The sequence below is a fragment of the Eurypyga helias genome, unplaced genomic scaffold (genome assembly GCF_000690775.1).
Source record: "Eurypyga helias isolate BGI_N326 unplaced genomic scaffold, ASM69077v1 scaffold10918, whole genome shotgun sequence".
Lineage (NCBI taxonomy): Eukaryota > Metazoa > Chordata > Aves > Eurypygiformes > Eurypygidae > Eurypyga > Eurypyga helias.
The window spans coordinates 14701-34863 of NW_010264995.1; the positions used below are offsets into that span (position 1 = coordinate 14701).

At 39.3% G+C, this 20163-nt stretch overlaps 1 protein-coding gene across 1 annotated transcript in view; it reads right to left on the reverse strand.

Annotated features, from left to right (window-relative positions):
- EXOC2 (exocyst complex component 2) overlaps positions 1-20163 on the reverse strand; it is a 64109-nt gene that overhangs the window by 10383 nt on the left and 33563 nt on the right. The window lies entirely within an intron of this gene.

Genomic DNA, 20163 nt, shown 5'->3' on the forward strand with positions numbered 1-20163 from the left:
AGATATTACTCATGGCAGTTTATAGGAGATGTCATGCCTTAGTAGAAATTTCCTTTTGGGGAGGGTGGAGAAGTCAAACAAGCATTTTATTCCCCAAGCATATGAAATGCTTGTCAATTTATACTGAAAAGGAAATTCTAAATGGAAGGACATTCAGTCAGGTATGCTTCAGTTAGGACAGCCTCTTAGTCCCCTACACTGCTGTAATTCTGGAGTGACTTTGCAGACCTGGACTCACATTGTGTAAGATCTAAATTAGGGAAAAATCTAAAATCGCCCCATTTGCTTTTCTGGGCACTTCACTTTGTAGGCAAACGCAAATAAGAAAACATTTAACTCGTTAAAATCCACATTGGTTTTTAAAATACACACTGGAAGTGCAACAGAAAGCAATGAAAGAGGGTTATCAATTCATGTGACCTCAACTTTAGATTTCAATTACCCTAGCATGAATCAGAGAAAGTGCAGTGAGCCCATCGCTCCCTTCAGTACATTTAATCGACAGAGAAAGATCAGAATCGTGGACGGAGACTGGTGAGACCACACAGCTCAGAGATCACAGTGTGATTAAGGCTGCTGTTATAAAAATTACAAAGTAAACCTTTAATCAGTTCATCTTACTTGCTCCACCTTTCCCTTCAGATAACCCCAATGCAGCAACTTAATCCCACTACCAAAAAACAGCTTTAAAAGGAGTTACCCGAGACCATCAAAATGAGTTATTCTATGGGAGAACAGAGCCGTGTCTCAACTGCCATTTCGGTTGTGCTCATTCTTTTAACCACTGGTCCCACAACTCACCTCAAAATCTAAAAAGGAGATGCATGTTCTTTCTCACTTAGACAACTATGGACAAACATTTTGTAAGAGCAGGACAAACGGACGACAGGACCCTCCTTGCACGAGGTACACGCGCATTCACTGCCTGCCACCTGCACGGTGCAGCCTGGAGTTCAGATGGGAGGGTGCTTGGCAGGAGGCATCGCGGGTGGAAAGTGAGGGTACTCGGGGAAAAGCGGAGCGAGGGATGCTGAACAGTGACTCTTGTTCCAACGTGCAACCTGGAGGCAGCTGAGCTCTGCACCCAGGCCCACGTATCAAGACAGTCTCTGTTTCAAAAGTTCATGGCGAAGAGGGCAAACGTCAAAGATGTTACCACTCTAGCTAAAAAACAGGTTGGTTTCTGAACGTACAAAAGAATCAGGACCTTTTTAGAAGGAATGTTCTATTTTCATTGTGGAAGGGATGTCAATTACTGAAAAAGGTAAAGAAAAAACACAAGAGTTTCCCCACACATTCCAAAACATCTCTAATGCCTTTTCTCACTATCTTTATTCTTTTCCTTGAAAAATTTGTCACAAAAAACCCACAACAACTCAAACAGCACAGTATACTAGGTTGGAAGCTTATTATTTCTTATCTTGTTGATTTTTCTGCAACAAGGAAGGAAGGGAGGGAGGAATAGAGCAATACCAGAAATTTTATGAAGCAGAGTATTTTTCTCCTTACCTGTAGCCTGCAAAACAAAGAAAGAATGCTACACACCAGCACTTGAACCACACCAAAAGATCACAGGTATATGTGGAAATGCAACACCCCCTTCCTTTTTCCTCTTCTACTGTTTTCCTCCTTCTACTTCACTCTGCCCCAGTTTAAATTCTCTGCAGGCTTCATATCACAGAGAAGAAAATTTGCATCATGTCCCCCAAGCAACTTGAGCAAGCACCAAACGGTGGTTCGCAAATCCCATCAAGAGGTACGTGGCAAATCTGGGAGCTGGTCTGCAGTTAACCTCAGGGTGCAAAGCGTTGATTTTGGTCTGCAAACATATGCGGTATTCGGCTTTTGGCTGCCTACCAGCCTCACCTTGTGACAGCAGGACCTTTCATGTGGAAACTGTGTGTTTTTACTTTTGCACAAACGCTACGCAAGATTAAGGCTTTGACGGTGCCTCTTCTCTCTGGATACCTGAGCACCACCACAGCATGTTCATTAGTCAACCAAATTTCACTCATGAACTAAGCAGCATTCCTTTGCCCCAGCTGATTGTTCTCTAACGAAGCATCCCACTCAAACCCTGGGACAGCTGGGAAGTACAGCCAGGGGGCTGCTATGTCAAACACAGAGGGAAGGTGTGTGCCCTGGGGAGAGGAGGCCGGCTGGCTGAGCTGGGAAGTGTTACCAACGAGGCGAGTGAAAAGCTGGAATGCATAGAGAGACCGAAGCAGGTGGCTTGTGTAAGAGGGTGAGGTGGTTGAGGTGGTTCCAAGGAAGAATCCTCATTTCCCACCCATCCCTCCTAAGCTGCTGAGGTAGCATGCCTCTTCTCACACATTCATGTGACTTGGCTCAGGATAGGAGATGCTATTTCTGACTGCTGTTGCTGAGAGCACCCAAATTAAACAACTTTTGACTGTGTCAGTAGAAGTTGCCTATCAACCATGTCTGTGGAAACCCTCGACAACATATTTCTTAGTCAGTCACTGAGTGACCTTAACCAGGCACTGTTAATTCTACAAGCATGAAATACTAACGACAGCAACATTAACACCAGGTGTTAAATACCACTGTCTGGTGGTGCACAGCTAAGACAGAAGAAATAAATGACCATTTTCTAAGTGAGGAATTCAGAATGAATTGACTAGATGTAATTGAGATAGAACCTATAGTAAAAATGAAGTGACAGTAGTTTAGTATTGCATATTGCTAGCCCATCCCAGCTGTACCATAAAATTGTTAACTTTAACCTCAGTGAAAGGACATAAGCAGACATATTTTATCTTGCATCCATACAAGGACAAATGGGTGAAATGAGAGCTTAAAGGAGATTATTTCTTGCAATCCCAATAGCGCTAATTAGGTGTTCCTGACCTTTCATAGCAGGCCCAGTCCTGCTATGACTGCAGGATGAGGGGGCTCAGCAGAAGCTCAAATATTTCCTCCGCTTCTTAGAGAGGTTTTGCAACTGAAGAGCAGGTAATTCAGCACACACTGTGCAAATCTACGCAGTTTAGAGACAGTCTGTGTACATGAAACTGTAGTTGCCTTAACTGCAGCACCTAACAGTCTAAAATACCTTGTCGTGGCAAGCTAAACAAACCAAAGATGGAAAGAAGATGCAACTGCACTCCAAAAATGCCAGTAAGTGGAACCAGACAGGGAGAGAAGGGAGAAGTAGCTACGCTGAAGAACAATACTGGCACAAGAAAGAAAGGAATAAATGAACTGACCATCTGTGAATTTAGGCTGGAAATTAAAGGTAACTGGGTAACAGGTTTGCTCTTACTATAGTATTTAATATGAGGTGTCGTGACAACCATTGCTGGCAGGGAGTCGGTTTCCTATCCTGAATAGAGCATAAGTAAAAAGGGTATTTCCCCTCAGCCCTTTGTGTCTTATTTGTGAAGGATTTTCATTTTTACATGTGGAGACAAAGCCAAACGTATCTGAATGTCAGGACCTGCAGGCATAGTTAATAACTGTACTATATTTTGAGAAATTACAATTAAAAAAATATCCAGTTTCTGATTTATATCACTACGCTGTTTGTGGCAGGCTTTGTTGAAGCAAAGTATTACTTTTATGGAGTATGATTCACTGGAACTACAAGCAGTGGCATCCAACTGTGAATTTGTTGTGAAATTCATTTCAAAATGAAAAAATTCTGTCTAGAATAAATTTTTGTGCAGCTTTCTCTACGACTGTTCAGCAGCCCACGCAATTTCAGTTTTTGGGACACCATGCTGCCAGTCCTATTATACAGCACTGAAAGCTAATGCATCATATAACTCTAGGTTGCAACTATTAGGCTAATCAAGTGAAACATAACATTCTTAAGTCTAAAATACCTCTTATTTAGCATATTGAAGCACAAATACAATGCCTTTCCATAGCTTCTGACAGAAATGTGTTAAAGAAAGTCTCAACAAGCCCTTGCAATTTCTCTTAGGAAAATGTTATTCTGTTACAGCATAAATGCATTCCACTCCCACTCTATTCTTAACATCGAAGACTCTGACTTATTGGAATTCTAGCTGCCGCTAACAAAGCTCCAGTACTGCTCTGAAGAAAAATGGATGGAAAGACTTTAGACATAAAAATGAAGGACAGTTTCAGCCATCAACTATCACAATGGCTGACAAACCTTAAAACAGCACCTTCCAAGTTTGGGCACCCCACTGCACTTTTTACTGGTAAATCACCTAACAAGATTACCCATTAAATTAAATCTCCAGTTTACATCACCTTTCTTTTTTTTTTTTCTTTTACATATTAGAAAAGTCTACATTTACAAGCAATTTTAAGAATACTGTAAAGCTGTAGCAAGGATAACTGTGTGAACTATGGGAAAAACAGCAGGGAAAAAACATTTGTGGTTCTGAGGAGTAACAGAAACTAAACTTATAGCTTGCCAATGTAGGAGTCATTCAGGAGATCTTCAGGTGGCTTAGCACTACTAATTGTCCCACATGTAGTTCTCAGAGCTATGTTTCCCCCAAGTACTTAGATGACAGCATTCTACTACGAAACCTCCAAATTGAGTGAATAAGCATGCAAAAGCTGGAACTGCAATACTGTATGCGTAATTTTAAGACACAAGGAGGCTACAAAACGTTGCATGCACAGACGGAGCAAAAGTTGCACACACGGTAAAACTGAACTCATCAGGATGCTTTTTCTGTGCCAGAAGCCAACACAGGTCTTCAAATGTTCCCAGTCCTTCTAGAGAAACTTGAGAGAGAGAGAGAGGATATGAGCGTCAAGCATTTTTACATCTTCTGCAGACTTGAGAGTTCAAAGAATGGACCAAAGTTCAGCTCAATCTCATTTGAGATGGACAACTCGGGAGCTGACCTTGCTGCTGCCTCTCACTGAGCAAGCCTTTCAGCTTGCCTATTGTGCAAAGGGAAGGATAAAAGCACGTAACTGTTTAGAAGAAGTAGGTGGTGTCAGCAGGTACCTCTGCTCATCGCAAATAAACCACACCAAACATGAGGATGAGAGGCTATGAAGGGTCGAAAGAAAAACTTCTGAGGCAAACTCACAGTCAAATAAAAATCAGGCACGCACAGTAAAGGCTGCTGCTATTCTGTGAGGAGCTAGAAAAGCCATCCACAGTAAGCTCTACAGTTTGATAGCTGTCACTCAAATGTAGCTTTTTTTTTGAAAAGCAAAGAAAGAGAAGGATTCACCAACGAGGAATAAATGGTTCTTTACACATTGACCAAGTTACCAGTCCTGTTTCAAGACTGAGCTGACTGGCTTATTAGAAACCTAAGCTCTGAGGGACTGAAACAGAAATGAGTCTTGGGTAGGCACAGAGCCAGCGATTTAGGAAACAACAGACAGCATTTTAGCCTCTGTAGGAGGTCAGTACTTGCATGGGCAAGCAACTGCTGCTGGTGGTAGCAATGTTTCTTAGTGCCTCTGAAAAGACAGCATTAAATTTGTTGGCCTTGAGGCTTGAACATGACTTGGTAGAGCTAGAAAAACTGATGCCTGGGAGTCTGAAATTTCAAATTTTCAACCCATCCAATTGTATGCAATATTTTCACCATTTATTGTTCTGTTTGGTGAGTTATGCCAGTAACAGTCAATCAATCTGAAAGCTTTTTTTTTTCCCTGACTACATTTTAATAAAAACTTTGCTCTAAAATAACAACAAACAAAAACTTGGTGATCCACAGAGGTTAATATTTTTCATACCTAGCTGGGCAGCAGCGATAGTTGACTCTTCCTGAACATTTCATTGCTATGCTGATACTAAATTTAGAGGAGGACAAATTGAAAAAAAAAAAAAGGTTTCACCTGTGCTGTACTAAGGAAGGCCCCTGCTTTTTAATTATTTGATATATAATCTTTTCAGTTACATTACACCCTATTGCCAGATTTAACTGCATCAATATTGGACATGTTCACCTCCAAGCTTCGGATATATAGCACCAAACTTTACAGCAAGTCACACACCAAGTGTTTTGAACTCTGTCAGTTAAGCTCCTGCAGCTCTTCTCGAAGTTTTGAATCTGCTATATGAAACTGCAGGGAAGAAAGAAAAAAAAAAAAACAAAACCAAAAAAACACCAAACCAGAAACCTGTACCATCTACTGTGAGTCGTTAATCAGTGCTGTGTAGTGCACATTAAAAAGGAAACTGATGAATGGTATCCACAAAGCCATGTAACTTGTTTAAACAGTCCGATTTTAACTGTCAGATTTCCTCTAGGTTCTGGCTGCATTGCAGCTGAAGCAATAGCAGTATTTAACAACTGCTTTAACTACAATTATTCTAGCATGATTTCCAGTGTGGTCAGGAATATCATGAAACTCATGTTACAAAAGCAGTACGATGGGCTAGCACGATCCCTTGTGGGACAGCAGCCTATTACTGGTATTTCTGCAGCTCTTGGAAAGGCAGGCTGTGCTATACAGTGGCACCAAGTGAGCACCATCCTGCACCGTGCAGCCTGTTCGAGGATTTTCAAGGTTAGATGGATGCCTCCTGACAATCCAAGCTGCCCGAAGGCCCGACACACACCACAGAATTTCACTTTTCAATCTAACCTAACCCATAACTTCCGACTAAAATCAAGTAATCTCTTTTTGAAAACTAAAAATATAAACAGGTAAGACAGAATGGGTGGGAGGGGGAAGAGACACTAAAAAGTGAAACATTGCCTGAGGTCGCAGCAGGTCAGCAGAGTAGTCAGTGCTGTCTGCAAGCAGAAGTTGCCAGAAGAATTTGAAAAAAAAAGTAATCTGTGGGGATATGCCTTGGTATGCAAATTTTAATTGAAGGGTTCTACAGAGCAGGTCTAGGCTTCCCATACTTATGGATGACTGCCTGACATCTCATAGAGCATCACAAAGCTCTACCTATCAACTACCTTATCCCAAGAAATGAACAAGAGGCAGCACAGACTGAAAGTGAAAATTAAAACAACAAAATATTTTTATTTTTACTATGCAACATTCCAAAGAAACATGATTTATACTATACCTTACATGTAAAATATTTCAGAGACTCAGGTTACAGAACTGTGATGTATGTATAGCAAAAATTGATTTACATTATGTTGGTACCGTAGGGTTATTTGGAATAAATTTATTTATTGACTCTTTCAGAGCACTTAACTTGAATTTGAAAAAAAAAGAATATATATATATATATACAAGCAGTTTGGATTTAGAATTAAGCACCCATGGTGACATGAAAGAAGGAAGTAGCATCTGCTACCTGTGAGGACCAAGAGCATGCCTGAGGCTACATGAAGTGCATTTGAATCAAGGTGGTGTCCCCTAAAACTATTTAGAAATGTAATATTTATAAACGTGGAAAATTTAATGTGACTGACAGTCTATTTAATTCATATCTAGGAATTAAGTGAAATAATTAAAATTCCATTATGAACAAAATCATTGTATGTTTCTAGAACAACAAACTATTTGCCTCATTAGAAAATGTCCTAGTTATTTAATATTTCTGGAAAATAATTTCAAAAGCTAACTACTATTTGCAATTACAATAGCGAACACAATACCTCATTTAGGAAAGTAGTGTTTTAATTTCCAAGAAGCCTATACCTCTCAAGACAGTCTCCTAACCGTGGAGTAGACAGAAACCTAACTTATTTGCAGACACAGAGCCTTTCATGAACTACAGGCACTGGTGCACGAGTATGTCATGCTGTTTGACTGAAGCGCCCCCACCCACACAGTGATATCATCTAACCTGACACCCTGCAGATGTTTTAAAAAAAAAAAAAATTAAAGAAAAAGCAGAGATGCGACTTGGAATTTCCCCATGGACATAACAAAGCGGCTCAATTCTACTCTTCCCAACAGCATGCAGGTTTCTCCCTTCAAAGACAGTTGATAGGAAATCAGCTTCAAATACCGGTACTACGAGTGGCTGGTTTCTAAATTAAGGTAGCCAGACAAGCCTGTTTGTTTCTTTCTAATTACCAAAAATGTATTCGTTAGCGCACACTGGTTTTCCTGGATAAAAGCATTTTTAGAAAACTGTTTGTAGGATTGCTAAGAGATATTGCCACACATATCTGATGGCAGCTCTAAAAATAGAGGAGCACTACCAGCTCACAACCTTTACCACCACTTAAGTGGCTCTACTTATTCTATTCCATCCTTGTTTTGACTCACAAATCATTTTCAAGTTGATTTCAAAAAAGCTAGTCATTAGTAGCTGTCAAAAAACCGAAAAAAACCCCCAAGCAACGCAAAGAACAGCTTTCATTTAGTTATTGCTTCTGCTTTGTCCAAAGAAAGAAATATGGACCCTACCTCTTAGGGAGTTAAATGGACATCATCATGTTCAGTAAATTCCTAACTGCAGTGTGATTTATTCAGTCTGATTAATAACACTGTGTATCTTAGAAAAATGTGTGCATAGTATATTAACAAATAAATACAGCCCCATGTAAAAGAAAGGGTAAAGTTGGAGGAAAATAATTATTCACAACCAATCTAGAACCAAAGATACAATTAGTGTTCACAGACTTTTATGGATTCATATGATAACACCGGAACCAGATGAAAACATAAAATCACAGAATGGTTTGGGTTGGAAGGGACCTTAAAGCCCATCTAGTTCCAACCCCCCTGCCATGGGCAGGGACACCTTCCACTAGGTCAGGTTGCTCAAAGCCTCATCCAGCCTGGCCTTGAACACTTCCAGGGATGGGGCATCCACCGCTTCTCAATTTACTTCTTCAGTTTACTTTAAAATGTCATACAACTGCTCCAATGTTATCAAAGTAGAAAAAGACTTACAGACTGTGACTCCAGAACCTCATTTGAATTTAACCAAGAATAAAATTTTTCTCTAGGCCACTTCCTGCTGTTGCTGGAAACATTCCCTCCTTTAAACGGAGATGGATTTCAAGGTACTGTACTTAGTGTTGTTTTGAGAGTACATTCAGAAGAAAATGTGAACGTGTAGGCAAACTGGAAACTCTCTGGAGAGATTACCCACTTATTTAACCACATTTCCTGTTTTTTAACCCATTTGTCCTAAGTCAGTCCTTAGACTACTGACAAAAATAGATACAAGTGTGCTATAAATAGCTCATTAGCAGGTCTGTCTTGGTAAAACTGAAAATGTTTTGATAAATCTATTGTTCTTACTAGCTCCATACTAATTAAACTGCAAATCAGATTACTATTTCCTTGAAATTCTTCTCTGCCCAGCTCATGGTAATTATAAATATACAGCGCCTTAGGAATCAGAGAAAAAGTTGTTAAGAACTAATAGTGACCTAAAAAATAGCTACCAATAATTGAAATTTAATGAAGAAATTACTGGTAACCTATCTGTGAAACTGCTTTTATACAGCACAGTTCTGAAGCAAGGGAGGACAGAGCCTGATCGATAAGTCAGAACCTAGCTAAGTATTTTGAGATCCAAAGGCCAGAGTGCTACATCTTTGAATTACCTCACCCTTATTTTCAGCCATGACAATATGTTTATGTAACACAGTGAATGTCATTTGAAGGACCTGACACAGGTAGTCACAAAACTACTTTCCAAAATGTGAAACATAAGGCTTTCAAGAATTTAGTTACTTTTAGGTTTTGAACTATTTTAATTCAACCAACAGAAACTGTGGAGAAAAAGACCTTACAGCAGCCTTCCAGTTCCTGAAGGGGCCTACAAGGAAGCTGGGGGGGACTTTTTACAAGGGTCTGTAGTGATAGAACAAGGGGTAATGGGTATAAATTGAAATCAGGGAGGTTTAGATTAGATATCAGGAAGAAGTTCTTCTTGGAGAGAGTGGTGAGGCACTGGAACAGGTTGCCCAGAGAAGCTGCGGATGCCCCATCCCTGGAAGTGTTCAAGGCCAGGCTGGATGAGGCTTTGAGCAACCTGACCGAGTGGAAGGTGTCCCTGCCCGTGGTAGAGGGGTTGGAACTATCTTTAAGGTCCTTTAATCTTTAAGGTTCCTTCCAGCCCAAACCATTCTATGATTCCTTGATAAATTATGTCATGATGTTCAAAGAACCTGAAAGTTTCTGTTTCAGCTGGCTTGGACTAGCAAGGACTCTAGAGATTGCCAATACTGTGATTAATACCTTTGTCTATGCATGAACTTCAGTCTACAATAGAGGAACATCAAAAGAGAATAATACTGATTCTGTGCCTCCTGTGCATAGTCCGAACTAAGATTTCTTTAAAAAAACCAAGCTGCTGAGACTGTTCTGAACTTTCTGCTACTCCATCAAACCTGCCAGAAGGATCTGAGGAACAGCTGAAGAAGTCCACAATCCAAATACTTGCTGCTTTCTGATCCTTACCATACATTAAAATCCACAGCTTCTTGGGACAGAATATAGTCTGTTTTATTATTATGAAGATAAAGAGCAAACCTGTAGATGCCAAAGACTACAGCAGGAAACATGAACCTCAACAGTGCTTCACTTGGGAAGGAGAGATGTTTGCTAGCATCTAATACTTAAAAACGTGCAGGTAGCTCAAGGCCAATTTGTATGCATTTTATCAGGAGAGTTTTTGTAAGAGATTGGTTTACTTTAATTTCTTCCATCAAACACAATAACAGAAAGTGTAAAGGGCCTTTTACCAACCCAGACCTGAAAGTCACGAGCAAAGGGTGCTGCATACTGTACTGAGAATTGAACCATGAAGACTCTCGTTACCTGAATTATTGCAGAATAAACCTAATTTTAACCCGTTAATCTGGTAACAAGAAATGTAAATGGCAAAAGGGAAAAAAAAAAAATCAAAACCCTCTAAACAAAAAGCTTATGCACTAATGTAAAGTAATAGCTATTTGGGGCCTACGGCCATATGCTCACCCAAATCATGACACCACCACAGACCACCTCACCCAAATCACCCACCACCACAAATAAACACATCGATGACCCTTCGCTGAGCCCATACTTCAGATATACAGCCCACAGAAACTTGTGGTTTTGTTGTTGCTATTTAAATATTAACAACAATTTCTGGCACAGTTACAGCCATTAAACGGTGCTCTACATGCACAGTTGCCCCATCAACGTGTGGCTGTAACCCATGAACTCTAACCTGAGACAGAATAAGAATACAAACACTTCACAGCTAACAGTGTGCTGCTCTACAGATTTAGCAGCACTTAAAGAAAAATCTTACCATTTCTAACTCAGCATTAACAGTGTTGGGGCTGTTGAGTCTTTTTTGATTGAATTTAGGTGGCTATATATATGTTTGACTTAAGGGGAAACACAACAGCATCCATTCATCGCAACTATCAGATACTTAAAGTATCCGTTTGAGGTAGATGGAAAAAAAATTGCACTATAAGAAAAAACGTTTCACCCAACTACAACACAATATATATTATCAAACCCAAAACTACTGTTCTCCCTAAGTGGGAAAAATAGGTTCTGCAGAATGAAATTTATGCATGAGACTCTTAGATACAACAAAATCTCCTCCTAGACTTGAAAATTTTATACATCTAAGCATGCCTCTAGTGCCTGAACTTTTTCTACCAGTAATACATTAGCTCTAGGATGGCTTCCTAAGCAAATACTGCTTCATTCTCCCCAAGGAAAAGTTCTGTAATTTTTAACAAATTCCCTTCCTCTGGCCCCATCATTTTCAGTTTATAATAGTAATAGCATTCTGTATACAAGTACTATTATCACTAGATTTCCACTAAGAACAATTTCAGTGCTGAAGGATTTTGTTTTGATAAAGCAGAGAGTAACTAAAATGTTGAATAATCAAACAGGTATGACTAGTTTCCCATGGATTTTAGTAGTTTGTAAAGCAGTTCCAGGTACATCCAGGAAATGTAATGCTAAGTTGCAGAGTGGCAACTTAATGGCTTTTTTCTGGCCGCAGAACATTCTTAAGTTTCCAATGGCTGTGAGCAAGAGAAACGCTGAAGCAAGACACACTAGTGCATGTAAGAGGGGACGGATTGCTTAGTGTGTGTATATTTGCTACATATTGGACATATTTTTAAAAAAGGCATCAGTGTCAAGTGTTTACTCATGAAATAACGTTAGAGCAGGCTGACCAAGAAACTGCTCTGCTGCTTAAAAGCTCTCTTTTTTTTTTCCCAGATTTCAGAAAAATAGAAAAACTGGAACAAAGCAGATGGTGGGTGGTGGATATCCTAGAGTATCATCATCCTGTAAAATGAATACCGGTCTTCCTCCAAAGCCTGGTAGTCCTATCATTTCAGTACTGTCCCCTGTTTGTCACTTACCTAAAGCATTTTCCAAATTCTTCACATGTAAGCCACTCAGGGAAAAAGAAACCAGTTGAATCCCTTCACAAAATTTTGACATCGGCTTCCAAAAGCCTGAGTGTGATAACTCATCATATTTGGTGGTCCTTGCCAATCCCAGGCACACCTCTCACTTTACAGATGTGCAGGTTAATAATGCCCAGTCACACATCCAGAGGTGTCAGCGGGGGTCAACGTCAGCAAGGCAGACTAACCCCTTCAACCTGCCCCCAGATATCCCGATACAGGAGGATTTATGTAATGGCAAGAAGTGTAAATTTAAAAAAAATTGTTTCACACATAAAAAGAGGGTAGCTATGTGCACCATGAAGACACAGAATGACCAATTCAATGGGAAAAGCAAGTCACTTGTTTAATTGTAAGGTATACTAAAAATCAACATCTCTATCAAAACTGAGAACAGTTGAATCCAAAAACCCCAAGCAGTATTTCCTTTCATTAACACAAGCCAAGCATAGTCTGCAAGAATATTCATTTATTTCTTTTAAACAAGTCATTTTTAAAGGCACCCTGAAGGTGTCCTTTCATGATTTTATAAAACCTAAAATTATTAAAATCTTTCAAAACACAGACTCACTCAGGAAACTGTGTGTTCTTCTCATAATTCCTGAAGTCACTGGTACTGTAATAACAGCCTGTCATATGCAAAATGACAGCAATTTCATAAATGAAGAATGGACTTAGAGATATACTATGTTTATGAATTTACTTTGGTTGTCACTCAAATATTATTATTATAAGAAACGAGAAAACTGAAGCCAACCAATCCAAGAGAGACCAATTTGACAAGGAAAGTATTTGGACACTAATAATTTTAGTGTCCATTTATGGCCTGCATTTGTCTAACCTTCAAGCTACTGAAAAACAATTCACCACCAGTGAAACACGTCCTGTGTTTGTTACAGTGACTGAAGACAAGCATACTTTGGCAAGTAAAAGAAAAGGCAAACATGACAAAAGGAAGTAGAGTATGGGCTTTCTAAAAAAGGTTTTTTGTTTTTAAGTAAGAAACTTTAAAAGTGGTGCTTTGAGGAAAGAGATTACTAGCAGCAATAAGATACACAATTTTCCTATCTTTTATGGTATAGTGTTGTTAGCACAATTAACGATTTATTTTTTTTAATGTTGCTATTTCCACAGAATTGCACGAGAAGTACAATGGTAACAAGCAGGCGGCACAGATATAAGAAACACAGTACTTTTGGAACCTGATTCTGCAGAAGTCTGTGAATGATCTGAACCCAAAAAATGCAAGCAGTTGGTCACCACACTGAAAGAAACCACAGGACCGGCCGTTAATATTTTTACGTACTTTCTTCCAAATTGCTCTGTGTACCATTTGTGGATACACAGAATTTTTATTTGTCCTTAGTAACTAAATTCAGCAAATTGGCAACCGGATCAAAGCCAGGGTTTTAGCTTATACCAAGCACTAATAGGCAGCAGTATTTTGTAGGCATGATGGAAGTATCGAGTCATGGGAAAGGTCTGACTGAAGAATGGGACCTTGGTTAGAGATACGGTGGATTCTTTGGAAGACAGTAGGAGGTCGTGCTCTGCTTCATTTCAGCAAATTCTCAAATTTGAGTTCTATGGTAAAACCTAGTTTCTTTTTCACAAGCTTGGAAACTTGTAATGACCTTGAAGAGGTAGTCATCATTTTGACTTTCAGCCAGTCCTTACTTCTACCAATGTATGTATTTAAAACCGCGGCACATACTGCGGTCAAACCCATGTAGATCAGCAAATCAGTAATAATTACTCAGAAGAGCATATCTCAAATTTATGGCAAAATTTGGCATAAACTGGATTTCAAGCAGAATTTTATTTATCTGTGTTTAAATAAGCAGTGTGTTGGAAGCAGAACACAACAGCTTTTAGAGATGTTACTGCAGTAAAAAACCAACCAAAAACACCCCCCAACCCAACAACAGAACCAAAACAAACAAACCAACCTACCACAAACCATCCCACTGCCCCCTACTCTGCTAGAAAAAAGAAGAAATGAGATAAAAATTGTTGTGAGGCACATACAGTATTCAGTTTGACTGCGTATTTATCCTATTTATTAGAGTGAAGGTGAGAACTTGCTTCCAATGTTACCATTTCATAGCTTTTCACTTCCAAGTTCCACTGAATCCCTACAGCATTTTGAAAAGGGCATGGATTTGAAATGAAGAATGTCTTTGCATGACCTGAACAATAGATCCTTAAAAATTGTTCAAGTCCAAAATTAACATTTGGAAGCTATCTGGACTCAGGAGTGACCCACAATAACTGGAAAGCTTAAGATTTTTCACAGTTCAAAGTAATGGCTTTTAATAATCTTGAACTGCTTCAACTGCTGAACAAGTCCAACACTATAATTTCATCCACACATCAATAAAGTTTAAGTGTTTCATTAAATTTAAATTGGTATTCGTTGTGTAAAGAAATTTTAAGCTAAATGAAATGCTTTTTATTACAATGGATCTGCTGTACTGTTAGAAATTTATCATATTTTCCCACTCAAAAAGTAAGAGTTCAAGGGCTTGATAACTTGGCGAGAGAGAGAACACGCTCCAGGCTGAATTTTGTATAGAGATTTTGTATAGAAAGCTGAGACTTTTTGTTACGCAAAAACTTTCAACTTCAAGAACACACACACACCCCTGGGCAGAAAGCGTTGCTGAACCAGAACCGCTGAGCAGGCAGCTTATTTTTCCACTCTGCTAGTTCAGCTGTCCAGTGGCAAGGTACACCTTGGAGACTGTATTTTCATCAGTGTTTTTAAAAATGAATTCAATGTTGTTTTATGCTTTACCACAAACCCCTCATGCAACATTTTAGACCATAACCAAGAACGTGAATGGACCAGTGGGTTTACTACGGTCATCAAGGCTTTTGGACCTCCCCTGCCGATTCCACTCTGCTAGTTCAGCTGTCCAGTGGCAAGGTACACCTTGGAGACTGTATTTTCATCAGTGTTTTTAAAAATGAATTCAATGTTGTTTTATGCTTTACCACAAACCCCTCATGCAACATTTTAGACCATAACCAAGAACGTGAATGGACCAGTGGGTTTACTACGGTCATCAAGGCTTTTGGACCTCCCCTGCCGAGTCGTCTGGGGAGAACCTCAGGTATTTTAAGATGACACTCTGCATGTGCACAGGTAGTACAGGAGGTACTGTAATGCTACATTTCATATTGCCCTTTTTTGTATGGCCCTTGAAGAGTCCACACGACAAGACACTAAGCACTTTTATCAGGGAAGAACACACTGTTACGGATTGTTTCTAACTAGTACCTACATGCTAAAGGTTAACAAGACAAAACTATTCCCTAAGCAGGACAGTGTGAATTACAGGAATCACATAGGCAGCTCCTTGCACAGTTAAGTCTGGCGATTTTGATAACAGCTGAGTTTGCTTAGACCAATAGCAAAGTTTTACCTTGGGACTTCCCATTTACATATCACACACAAAACTCTGATCCTTTATAATTTGAGCTAGAGGACAATGACTAAGCCAGAAAGAGCAGTAGACCAACACCTACTTCAGATCAACCATTATCTTAAATGAGAGCCACCATCTCCTATGAATAGGTAGTGACACACTGAAGTTTCCCAAATATTAATCATGATCCATAAATGCTTCTTGACCTCACAGTGCTCCCATGCACACTCTGCCTTCTGAAACCGTGACTGTGACCTCAGTATGATAGAATAAACTCTTCCCCTGTTTACAGTTTCACAGTTCCTACAACATATCAGTTTGCCTTGACCCCAACTTTTAATATGGATTCCTTGATTTCCACAGGATCTTGCCTGCAGCACTGGCAACCTCAAAACAGGAAACGTAATGGTATGTGTTAGCCAATACAACATAAAAAACCCCAACTGTTCCAAGCCAGCAAATACCTTTAAATATAAAATGATAAAGAGATAACCATGAGAGTACATTTAATCTCTCAGCAGATAAATGCTGTATAGTAAAACATTAGTTCTGTCAACAGAGAAGGCCAAGATCCACACACTAGTTGACAGCCATGCAAGAGCAGTGCAAAACATGAATGCCTTTGGAATCTGGCTAGAGACTGTCAAAGGGACTTTAAAACAGTTCTGGGTACCAGAAGGGAGCAGCCCCAAGATCTTTTAGCAGCAAACACTACCCAACTGGACATTACCTGAGACATAACAAAGCATCTACAGTGAGCACACCTGTGGAAATACATCTTTGTAGGAGGAGAGTAAGGCCAAACTCAAAAGCCTAACTAAGGAGTCTGGGACAGACCTGACACCAGTTTGGGACTACAGGTAATTAGACTTTTTGTCTGACTTTTTTCCCCTCACTCCCCTTGTTCATTTCACCTCAGTTTGTTAAAGATTGCCACAGAAACTACCTTGAGCATGACCAAGATAATAAAAATCTAGGTTTCTAAGGCTAATGATTAAAGGATGACCCTAACATGGAGCCCACCCAAACACCTCACTCAAAACCAAGGTTTTCATTTTGGCTTATAATCGAACTAGTATTCAAATGAAGACAATAGTAATAGTGACTACTGACTTGCACTTCTAAGCTTTTGGCTTTTTATATGACCTTATCCCACCTCCCTCACCTCCCTGGCCTTCAGTTCTGGCTCCCAAAGCCACCTGAAGTATCACTGAGTTCTCCCTCTCTCACCCTTCCATCCATCCATTCCTACTCACTTATCCAACCTGCAAACCCATCCTGGCAGTGCTCCAAAACTGTTTCCTGCCACGTTACATTAACACTGGGGCACCCAAAGTAATCAGTAAACCAAACAGCAAACAGTAAGATGGCATTTGTGCCTATACAGTGCAAAGTAAACACGGGAGCACTCACCATGCCGACAAGTTAGACCACAGAGTATTGTTCTGCTGACGACATGACTTAGTACTACTTACGTTTTATTGAAGCAGTTGTACAGAACTCGTGTGGATATCCCCTCATTCATGCATGTAATAAGAGGTGCTGGAAGTGGGAAAAATGATGATTGCCCTTTCTCCTCCCTGCATTATGATTGATTCCAATCCCAAATTAATTTTCTGCTTTGAGCAATACAGAGACCAGATGCTATTATCAAAGACAGTCATAAAAAAACTAAATAATATTGAAATAGCTTAAGTACTTCTCAAAGTATGTGCTTGAGGTTTTAGGAAAGTATTTAGGTTTCCCTGTAAGAAAAAACCACAAAAGGTTGTTGACATTAGCTCATGTCCACCCAGAGAGGGACTGCGAACTAACACTGCATAAACTAGAAAACACTGATGACAAGTTTCCCTGGTAAAGATCAAACTGGCCTTTGACATGTCAAACTGGAGACAAGTCTGGTACACCTGGCTAGATGACAAAAGAGACTTTGAGTTGGCAGACATTGCTGATAAATAAATCCTCTGAAGCTGCGGTAACTATCATCTCACTCACGTATTTGAGTGACTTCTAATACCATCAGTCAGAAATTGTACGTGAACAGACAAAATTCTCACACTACAACAAGACTAAGATACAGTCTGATCAAGCAATCACAGCAAGACTTCGTTTACAGACACAAGGCTTTTGAGCTCATGCTCTTCCCATCCCTCAAGCAATATAAATAATGAAGCCTATCTTTGGTCTTCCAAATTTGCAGATGAGAAAGATTCCTCTCTCCCCCATCATATTATTTAACTTTTAAAAATACACCCTGCTTTAAATAAACCTTTTTCAAGTTTTCTGGCCATGTAATTTTGCATTTTGAGAAGAATGCAGGTTTTCCAAATTTAATGAAAAATACTCAAGAAAAAATGTTTCTGGAACTTAATTCTTGGAGCTTAACAGTCTTTAGCAAAGCACAGACAGAAATGCCACAAGGTATTGCAGGAAGGGGTTTGACAGATAAAGCCAAAGAGAAGCTGGAGAGATGAGGACGACAACATTGTGAAAAACTACTGATAGGCTTAAATAGCAGAAAACGCTCTAAAGCAGAACTGTGAGTGAAGGCAGATTTGGGCAAAGCAAGAGAAAGCATAAGAAATAAATAGTTCAGTTGCAGATGAACTTCTACTGCCTGCTCGTGCATGTGAAGTCTAGGATCTGCTGAGACCAGCCAACAAGAAACTTGGTTCAAAACTAGCAGGAGAAAAACTTGCATGCAAAGAGCGTGCGTCAGGACAAGAAGCTATCTAATGGAGCCATGTAAACTAATGTAAAGTCGTTACATGAATAAATGTAATGCAAGTGCAACTCAAAATGCGGCAGGTAGGGACTGAAAAATGCAATGTCTCTCCAAGACAATTTCTACTGGGATTTCTGTAATAGTCAGAAATTAAAGGCAACCTGGGGGCAGAAACTACAGGAAGCCAGAGAAACATTTCCTTCTCCTGTTCGCATATTGTGCGACTGTTTCCAAGGTCAGAGAGGGTACAACGTTCATTCCATTTCACCAGCTAGAACGATCAGTAATATTTATAATTCAGACAACAATGTAATATGTTAAAGAAATGTCAGTGATGTCAGAAGTGAGAAATGTCTGAAAGTGAAATTGAAGAAATATCTGAGGTTAAAATGAAGTTATGCAAATGCAGGTATTTTGAAAAACGCAGTGACATTTTTGCTTATATTTCAAGCAGCAAATTAATTTTATTTTTTTACTAAATTAATTGAAAGGCTACAATACAATAAGCCCTGACATAGAAATCTTAGTACATATGTGCGAAGAATTATGTGTGGCAAAGGCAAATGCAAGAACTGCAGTCATGCAACACATGGATTGTTACACTTGCTGGTTGAACAGGTTGCTTCCTATTCACATACAAAGAATAACTGAAGAATATTCACACTCCTCTATCAAAATAACAGAATTTAGCCTTAGTAAAGCATAAAAAGACAGACAATTTCTAAACACAGGACATCAATAGTTTGAGATAAGTTGGAGTTCAAAATCATCTACATCTAGTGAGATAATTGTGAAGGCGTCCATTTGAAGTGCTGGAAGAAATCTAAAGGGTTACAGAGATTTCCAACCAAACTATTTTGCACATTTCAGTCAAAAAGAAATTGCCTACTACTACAAAAAAAAAAGATTTCTACTATATCCAAATGTTTTTAAGATGTAAATGCACTTGTCATCTTTCATGTAAGCAGGGTGCTGCTGCCCCAAATTAAAAAAAAAGAAGAAAAGTTAGGGTTGACAAGTATGTCGCTGTGTAACTACAAATTAAATATGCCTTTTGATATTTCATTTTTAACTGTTCAGTACCTTTTCATCAGGCTATCGCCATTAGAAGTTTTTTATTAGATTTTTAAATTAGACAAATAACAGGTAAGAGATGTGACAAGTATATAAAATCTGATTTAGCAAATCTGACGCACTTAATCTTTTACTGTGAGAGTGGCATTTGACATGTTTGAAATGTTTCAAACAATGCTCCCTTAACATGCCAAATAAGAATAAATTCAGAATTAACGCTACTATATTCAATTTATGCCAAGTACAGAACGAATATCTAAAAAATACAAACAATCACCTTTCCACTGAAAGTGTGAATTCACCTGAAAGTTTCAATGCAATGTGAAATTTTAAATGCTACCAAAAAAAAAAAAAAAAGTACCACCAAAATGCCCACTTTCATAGAATCACAGAATGGTTTGGGCTGGAGGGGACCATAAAGACCATCTAGTTCCAACCCCCCTGCCATGGGCAGGGACACCTTCCACTAGGTCAGGTTGCTCAAAGCCTCATCCAGCCTGGCCTTGAACACTTCCAGGGATGGGGCATCCACAGCTTCTCTGGGCAACCTGTTCCAGTGCCTCACCACCCTCTCCGGGAAGAATTTCTTCCTGATATACAATCTAAATCTCCCTGCTTTCAATATAAAGCCATTACCCCTTGTCCTATCACT